This window comes from Brachyhypopomus gauderio, chromosome 10, assembly GCF_052324685.1.
Source record: "Brachyhypopomus gauderio isolate BG-103 chromosome 10, BGAUD_0.2, whole genome shotgun sequence".
NCBI lineage: Eukaryota > Metazoa > Chordata > Actinopteri > Gymnotiformes > Hypopomidae > Brachyhypopomus > Brachyhypopomus gauderio.
Genome location: NC_135220.1, coordinates 15,135,479 through 15,145,330, shown reverse-complemented (window position 1 = coordinate 15,145,330; position 9,852 = coordinate 15,135,479).

The following is a 9,852-nucleotide window of genomic DNA, read 5'->3' as shown; positions in this document are numbered from 1 at the left end:
TAAACATTATTTAAGAAAATACAAGTTCCTGAATGTCTACCAGGAAAATAGATATTTGATTCATTTAATTAAGAATAGAGGTTTTATTGTTAAGTTTACTTCTGTTGTGAACAAACCAGTTGTCTCAGGTTGAGAGAATTTAATTTAATTTGATAGATGTAAATGCACTTTATATAGTGTAACTGTTTACTTTTGCTTTTTTTTTCTTTTTTTTCTTTTTTTACAAAGATTTGGGATTTTAAAGGATTTTGTCCTGCACTGGTCTGTGGATGTGCAATAAACATCAAAACACCTTTTTGATCTACTCATTTCAACTGACTGTGAAAACTGCTTTTTCAAAAAAATCCTTATTCATTGGCATAACTTTTCTTTTAACTGTAACGCAAATAGTTACTTTCCCTGGTAACGAGTTACTTTTATTATAGAGTAATTCAGTTACTAACTCAGTTACTTTTTTGAACAAGTAGTGAGTAACTATAACTAATTACTTTTTAAAAGTAACGTTCCCAACACTGGTCCATGTGGCTCAGCCGCTGGTCTTCACAGCTGTGTTGGTTGTTAGCAGCACTTGGAATGGTCCCAGCCACCTGGGTTGGTTCCACCTCCGTTGGCGGAAGTCTTTGAACAGCACCCAGTCTCCCGGCTGGAACTCGTGCTCTGACACCTCAGGCAGCACCACCTTCACCTGCTTAGACACATCAGAAAGAGACTTGTGCAGAATCACACAGTACTGCAGCAGTGGCTCATTTATCAAGTGTGTGACCCAGTCGGGCGGCCCAACCCCCATGTTTGGAGGCCTTCCAAACACAATCTCAAAGACTGATAAGCCTGTACAAGCTTGGGGCCTAGTGCGGCTCTGAGGCAGGCATTTCACCCAGTTCAAAGCCGTTTCCAGAGTTAGTTTAGAAAGCCCCCCCTTAATTGTGCCATTGGCTCTCTCCACTGCTCCTGCGCTAGCAGGGTCTATTCTCATGTCTATTCCCAGGTACTTGGTTAATTCTTTTAACCCTTTGTGTACGAAAGGAGTGCCATTGTCACTTGACACCCTCCTGGGTAACCCCCATCGTGGGATTATTTCCCTCAGTAGCATCTTCGCTACTGTTTCTGAGGCCTCCATCCACTTGCTAACACACACACACACACACACACACACACACACACACACACACACACACACACACACACACACACACACACAAGCATGTACTTCTTCCCTTCAGCAGGTGTTAGTTCAACAAAATCAATTTGCCAGTGTTGAAACGGTTCGGTGGGAGGCGGGTGTCCGGCAGGTGCATGTTTTGTTCGGTTATCCCCTTGTGGTGTGTTTTGTGCACAAACCAGACATCGTAAACAAAAATTTTGGGTGAGTGAGGTTATTCCTGGTGCATGCCAATGTCTTGTTATCAGTGATACAATCCCTCTCTTGCACATGTGGGCTCTCCCATGTGAAATTTCAATCAGGCCTCTCATGTAGGCTGTAGGGAGACACGGCATACCTGTCTCTGTGTGTATCCAGACTCCCCCCACTGTTTTGCACCCTCCCTTTGCCCACTTTTGTTTCTCTTTCACTGTGGCTTGTGTTTGAATTGCTCTGGTTGTGAGAGGTGTGTCTTCAGCATTGCTGTGATCTGCTACCATCATTTGTGTGTGTGGAGACTGTGAGGCTGTGTGTTGAGCTGTAGCATCAGCAAGGGCATTGCCCCTTGCTACTGTGTCGCCTGTTCTGGTGTGTGCGGCACATTTAATGATTGCAATTTGTGATAGCAGTTGCACGGCCTCCAACAGTTCTGAGACCAATTGGTGGTTTTTAATCTTTGACCTTGAGCTGGTCAGGACCTGCCTGTGCTTCCAAATGGCTCCAAAATCATGCACTACCCCCCATGCATACCTGGAATCGGTCCAGATGTTTACAGTTTGTCCCTCAGCTAGCCGACACGCTCTAGTGAGGGCTATCAGTTCAGCTGCTTGTGCTGAGTAGTGAGAGGGGAGCGATTTTATTTCCAAAACCCCTGTGTGTGTGACTACAGCATAGGCCACTCTATTAGTGCCTTGCTTGTCTCTCTTAGCAAAGCCGTCAACAAACATTTCTAACTCAGCATTGTGCAGAGGCTCCTCTTTAAGATCTATATGTGGTGTCACAGCTGTTTCATGAGGCTCTCCCTCATGAAGGAGAGTGGATGGGTTCAGAATTGTACACCGTTTCACAGTAATGTTTGGCATGTCCAGTAATGGCGTATGATATATTAACCACCTCTGTGTGGATAAATGTGCTACTATCTGGTCCTGTAAAATTTGAGAAACGGCATGAGGGACCAGGAGAGTGAGTTCAGCATACACCACAATGTCTCTAGATGCTACCAGGTCCTTTTTCTGCAACAGCTATCACGCGCACGCAAAGGGGCAGCCCCGCTGCCACAGGATGTAGTTTTCCTGAAAAGTAGGCTACAGGCCTCTGCCTGTCACCGTGAGCTTGAGTCAAAACGCTTGTCATGTATGCTCCTTTTACATCAACTGTCTGTTCAAATGGCTTTTGGGGGTCTGGTATCCCCAGAGCAGGCATTACCTGAAGTAAGTGATTCAAATGCTGAATGGGCCTTCTCAGTTCATTTCAACCTAGTTGAATTAGACTCTTTTGTGGGCAAAATCTGTCTCAGTGGGCCCTCGTGTTCAGCATACGACGGGATGAACGCGTGCCTTTCTTCTTGACCTTACCAAATTGGGTTATAGAGAGTCCCTTTACACAGCCTGCTTTTAGCAAACTGCAGACACTAAGTGTATTGGAAAGAGCATACAAGCCCTTTCACATACATTCTTGATATTAAGCAACTTGATTAATAGTGCAATGTAAGCAAAACATATAGTGATATTAGAAATTTTATTAATACTTTATGACTAGTCAAATTATATATGGATTATGATAAGCTGTTTGATTTAATACTGTAATGTAAACAAACTATGAAGGGATTAAAATATAATTCTCAACAAAAATTAGGACACTTTGCAAGAGATTGTCCTGGGAATGAAGAAAATGCTGAGGGGGGAAACAGAAACAGCAGAGATTGACGGGCAGCGGAGAGGCTGGACGGTGCAGGACCACTGGAAGACGACAAAAGGAAAGTAACTGGTTTACATTCTCATTTAAATTATCAATGCTTGCAGAAGATTAGTGAACGGCCACAGGGCCTGCCTAAAATAACATTGACTGTAAACGGCACTAAAATAAAGTTTTTGGTTGATAGCGGTGCGACCCATTCAGTTATTAAAAAAGGGATTGTTAAATGTGATTTTAATTCAGGAAAAGGAATAATTGTTGTGGGGGTAGGAGGTAGCCCTATTGAAGAAAAAGTGTCTGAACCTCTCCGATATAAATTAAATGATATCATATTTGATCATAAATTTCTGATTTCAACATGTCCATTAAATTTAATGTGTTGTGATCTAATGTGTAAATTGTGGTGTAACATCAGTAGCAGGCCTGAGGGGTTGTTTGTAGAATGGGAGCCAGCTATGTTGGGGGTTCAGTTATCAGCAGGAGTTCCACTGTATGCTTATGAGCTGCAGAGTGCAGGGGGTGATTGTTGGGGGCACTTCATGCATGAAGTGCGTAGTTTGTTGCCAGGTGATCTAATGTTGAGACCGCAGGGGTCACTGCACTGCACGCTGCATGTGAGTGAGGGCCCCGATAGAGGTTTTGAGGATAAAGTTGATGTTGGAAAACATGATTGCTTGGTTGTCACTGCTATTGTGTGGGATTGCGTGTGGGCTGCGGCAATGGTGCAAACCACAACGAAACAGGAAGACCTGTTCTCATTTCCTCGATCTAAACCACACGTGTCACTAGCAAGCGTGTGCTTGCCAGGCGATGGAGTGTACCCGCCAGGCGATGGAATGAATCAGCCGGACGATGGCAAGTGCCACTTTCTCAACACCACCACGACCACCACCACCACCGCCACCACCATCACCATCACCACCACCATCACCATCACCACCACCACCACCATCACCACCACCACCGCCACCATCACCGCCACCGCCACCACCACCACCATCACCACTACCGCCACCACCACCATCACCACCACCACCACCACCACCACCACCATCACCACCACCACCACCATCACCACCACCACCACTGCCACCACCACCATCAACACCACCATCACCATCACCACCATCACCATCAGCACCACCACCATCACCATCACCACCACCATCACCGCCACCATCACCATCACCATCACCGCCAACACCACCATCACCACCACCGCCACCACCACCATCACCACCACCATCACCATCACCACCACCACCGCCACCATCACCACCACCATCACCACCACCACCACCACCATCACCGCCACTGCCAACATCACCACCACCATCACCACCACCACCACCACCACCACCATCACCACCATCGCCACCACCACCATCACCACCACCACCACCACCACCACCACCATCACCACCACCACCACCATCACCACCACCACCACCGCCACCACCACCATCACCACCACCATCACCACCACCACCACCACCACCACCACCACCATCACCGCCACCATCACCACCACCACCACCACCACCACCACCACCACCGCCACCGCCACCATCACCGCCACCATCACCGCCACCACCACCATCACCACCACCACCATCACCACCACCACCACCACCATCACCACCACCACCACCACCACCATCACCACCACCACCACCACCATCACCACCACCACCACCACCACCATCACCACCACCACCATCAGAAGAATCCTTTTTATATCTAAAAGGTATAGACATTGAAGAGAGTTTGATGGAGGACACCAACATTTTCCTTACTGAATCATCATTTTATATTTTTCACTCTTTATGAGTTTTGGCAGACTTGCTCTTTTTCATTTTTCCACCCATACCTATTGAGCACAATTCGAAGGGAACAGCAGAGGACAGAACAAGTCCTCTTCCACTTCCAAATGGACAGAAGAATCCTTTTCATATATAAAAGGTATAGACATTGAAGAGAGTTTGATGCAGGACACCAACATTGTCCTTACTGAATCATGACTGATGCAATGACATTTTATATTTGTCACTCTTTATGAGTTTTGGCTGACTTGCTCTTTTTCATTTTTCCACCCAAACCTATTGAGCACAACTCGAACGGAACAGCAGAGGACAGAACAAGTCCTCTTCCACTTCCAAATGGACAGAAGAATCTTTTTCATATCTAAAAGGTATAGACATTGAAGAGAGTTTGATGCAGGACACCAACATTGTCCTTACTGAATAATGATTGATGCAATGACATTTTATATTGTTCACTTTTTATGAGTTTTGGCTGACTTGCTCTTTTTCATTTTTCCACCCATACCTATTGAGCACAACTCGAACGGAACAGCAGAGGACAGAACAAGTCCTCTTCCACTTCCAAATGGACAGAAGAATCCTTTTTATATCTAAAAGGTATAGACATTGAAGAGAGTTTGATGCAGGTCACCAACATTGTCCTTACTGAATCATGACTGATGCAATGACATTTTATATTTTTCACTCTTTATGAGTTTTGGCTGACTTGCTCTTTTTCATTTTTCCACCCATACCTATTGAGCACAATTCGAAGGGAACAGCAGAGGACAGAACAAGTCCTCTTCCACTTTCAAATGGACAGAAGAATCCTTTTTATATCTAAAAAGTATAGACATTGAAGAGAGTTTGATGCAGGACACCAACATTGTCCTTACTGAATCATGACTGATGCAATGACATTTTATATTTTTCACTCTTTATGAGTTTTGGCTGACTTGCTCTTTTTCATTTTTCCACCCATACCTATTGAGCACAACTCGAACAGAACAGTAGAGGACAGAACAAGTCCTCTTCCACTTCCAAATGGACAGAAGAATCCTTTTCATATATAAAAGGTATAGACATTGAAGAGAGTTTGATGCAGGACACCAACATTGTCCTTACTGAATCATGACTGATGCAATGACATTTTATATTTGTCACTCTTTATGAGTTTTGGCTGACTTGCTCTTTTTCATTTTTCCACCCAAACCTATTGAGCACAACTCGAACGGAACAGCAGAGGACAGAACAAGTCCTCTTCCACTTCCAAATGGACAGAAGAATCTTTTTCATATCTAAAAGGTATAGACATTGAAGAGAGTTTGATGAAGGACACCAACATTGTCCTTACTGAATAATGATTGATGCAATGACATTTTATATTGTTCACTTTTTATGAGTTTTGGCTGACTTGCTCTTTTTCATTTTTCCACCCATACCTATTGAGCACAACTCGAAAAGGAACAGCAGAGGACAGAACAAGTCCTCTTCCACTTCCAAATGGACAGAAGAATCCTTTTTATATCTAAAAGGTATAGACATTGAAGAGAGTTTGATGCAGGTCACCAACATTGTCCTTACTGAATCATGACTGATGCAATGACATTTTATATTTTTCACTCTTTATGAGTTTTGGCTGACTTGCTCTTTTTCATTTTTCCACCCATACCTATTGAGCACAACTCGAACGGAACAGCAGAGGACAGAACAAGTCCTCTTCCACTTCCAAATGGACAGAAGAATCCTTTTTATATCTAAAAGGTATAGACATTGAAGAGAGTTTGATGCAGGTCACCAACATTGTCCTTACTGAATCATGACTGATGCAATGACATTTTATATTTGTCACTCTTTATGAGTTTTGGCTGACTTGCTCTTTTTCATTTTTCCACCCATACCTATTGAGCACAACTCGAACGGAACAGCAGAGGACAGAACAAGTCCTCTTCCACTTCCAAATGGACAGAAGAATCTTTTTCATATCTAAAAGGTATAGACATTGAAGAGAGTTTGATGCAGGTCACCAACATTGTCCTTACTGAATAATGATTGATGCAATGACATTTTATATTGTTCACTTTTTATGAGTTTTGGCTGACTTGCTCTTTTTCATTTTTCCACCCATACCTATTGAGCACAACTCGAACGGAACAGCAGAGGACAGAACAAGTCCTCTTCCACTTCCAAATGGACAGAAGAATCCTTTTTATATCTAAAAGGTATAGACATTGAAGAGAGTTTGATGCAGGTCACCAACATTGTCCTTACTGAATCATGACTGATGCAATGACATTTTATATTTTTCACTCTTTATGAGTTTTGGCTGACTTGCTCTTTTTCATTTTTCCACCCATACCTATTGAGCACAACTCGAACGGAACAGCAGAGGACAGAACAAGTCCTCTTCCACTTCCAAATGGACAGAAGAATCCTTTTTATATCTAAAAGGTATAGACATTGAAGAGAGTTTGATGCAGGTCACCAACATTGTCCTTACTGAATCATGACTGATGCAATGACATTTTATATTTGTCACTCTTTATGAGTTTTGGCTGACTTGCTCTTTTTCATTTTTCCACCCATACCTATTGAGCACAACTCGAACGGAACAGCAGAGGACAGAACAAGTCCTCTTCCACTTCCAAATGGACAGAAGAATCTTTTTCATATCTAAAAGGTATAGACATTGAAGAGAGTTTGATGCAGGTCACCAACATTGTCCTTACTGAATAATGATTGATGCAATGACATTTTATATTGTTCACTTTTTATGAGTTTTGGCTGACTTGCTCTTTTTCATTTTTCCACCCATACCTATTGAGCACAACTCGAACGGAACAGCAGAGGACAGAACAAGTCCTCTTCCACTTCCAAATGGACAGAAGAATCCTTTTTATATCTAAAAGGTATAGACATTGAAGAGAGTTTGATGCAGGTCACCAACATTGTCCTTACTGAATCATGACTGATGCAATGACATTTTATATTTTTCACTCTTTATGAGTTTTGGCTGACTTGCTCTTTTTCATTTTTCCACCCATACCTATTGAGCACAACTCGAACGGAACAGCAAAGGACAGAACAAGTCCTCTTCCACTTCCAAATGGACAGAAGAATCCTTTTTATATCTAAAAGGTATAGACATTGAAGAGAGTTTGATGCAGGTCACCAACATTGTCCTTACTGAATCATGACTGATGCAATGACATTTTATATTTTTCACTCTTTATGAGTTTTGGCTGACTTGCTCTTTTTCATTTTTCCACCCATACCTATTGAGCACAACTCGAACGGAACAGCAAAGGACAGAACAAGTCCTCTTCCACTTCCAAATGGACAGAAGAATCCTTTTTATATCTAAAAGGTATAGACATTGAAGAGAGTTTGATGCAGGTCACCAACATTATCCTTACTGAATCATGACTGATGCAATGACATTTTATATTTTTCACTCTTTATGAGTTTTGGCTGACTTGCTCTTTTTCATTTTTCCACCCATACCTATTGAGCACAACTCGAACGGAACAGCAGAGGACAGAACAAGTCCTCTTCCACTTCCAAATGGACAGAAGAATCCTTTTCATATCTAAAAGGTATAGACATTGAAGAGAGTTTGATGCAGGACACCAACATTGTCCTTACTGAATAGTGATTGATGCAATGACATTTTATATTGTTCACTTTTTATGAGTTTTGGCTGACTTGCTCTTTTTCATTTTTCCACCCGTACCTTTTGAGCACAACTCGAAGGGAACAGCAGAGGACAGAACAAGTCCTCTTCCACTTCCAAATGGACAGAAGAATACTTTTCATATCTAAAAGGTATAGACATTGAAGAGAGTTTGATGCAGGACACCAACATTGTCCTTACTGAATAATGATTGATGCAATGATATTTTATATTGTTCACTTTTTATGAGTTTTGGCTGACTTGCTCTTTTTCATTTTTCCACCCATACCTTTTGAGCACAATTCGAAGGGAACAGCAGAGGACAGAACAAGTCCTCTTCCACTTCCAAATGGACAGAAGAATCCTTTTTATATCTAAAAGGTATAGACATTGAAGAGAGTTTGATGCAGGACACCAACATTGTCCTTACTGAATCATGACTGATGCAATGACATTTTATATTGTTCACTTTTTATGAGTTTTGGCTGACTTGCTCTTTTTCATTTTTCCACCCATACCTATTGAGCACAACTTGAACGGAACAGCAGAGGACAGAACAAGTCCTCTTCCACTTCCAAATGGACAGAAGAATCCTTTTCATATATAAAAGGTATAGACATTGAAGAGAGTTTGATGCAGGACACCAACATTGTCCTTACTGAATAGTGATTGATGCAATGACATTTTATATTGTTCACTTTTTATGAGTTTTGGCTGACTTGCTCTTTTTTATTTTTCCACCCATACCTTTTGAGCACAACTCGAAGGGAACAGCAGAGGACAGAACAAGTCCTCTTCCACTTCCAAATGGACAGAAGAATCCTTTTTATATCTAAAAGGTATAGACATTGAAGAGAGTTTGATGCAGGACACCAACATTGTCCTTACTGAATCATGACTGATGCAATGACATTTTATATTTTTCACTCTTTGAGTTTTGGCTGACTTGCTCTTTTTCATTTTTCCACCCATACCTTTTGAGCACAACTCGAAGGGAACAGCAGAGGACAGAACAAGTCCTCTTCCACTTCCAAATGGACAGAAGAATACTTTTCATATCTAAAAGGTATAGACATTGAAGAGAGTTTGATGCAGGACACCAACATTGTCCTTACTGAATAATGATTGATGCAATGACATTTTATATTGTTCACTTTTTATGAGTTTTGGCTGACTTGCTCTTTTTCATTTTTCCACCCATACCTTTTGAGCACAATTCGAAGGGAACATCAGAGGACAGAACAAGTCCTCTTCCACTTCCAAATGGACAGAAGAATCCTTTTTATATCTAAAAGGTATAGACATTGAAGAGAGTTTGATGCAGG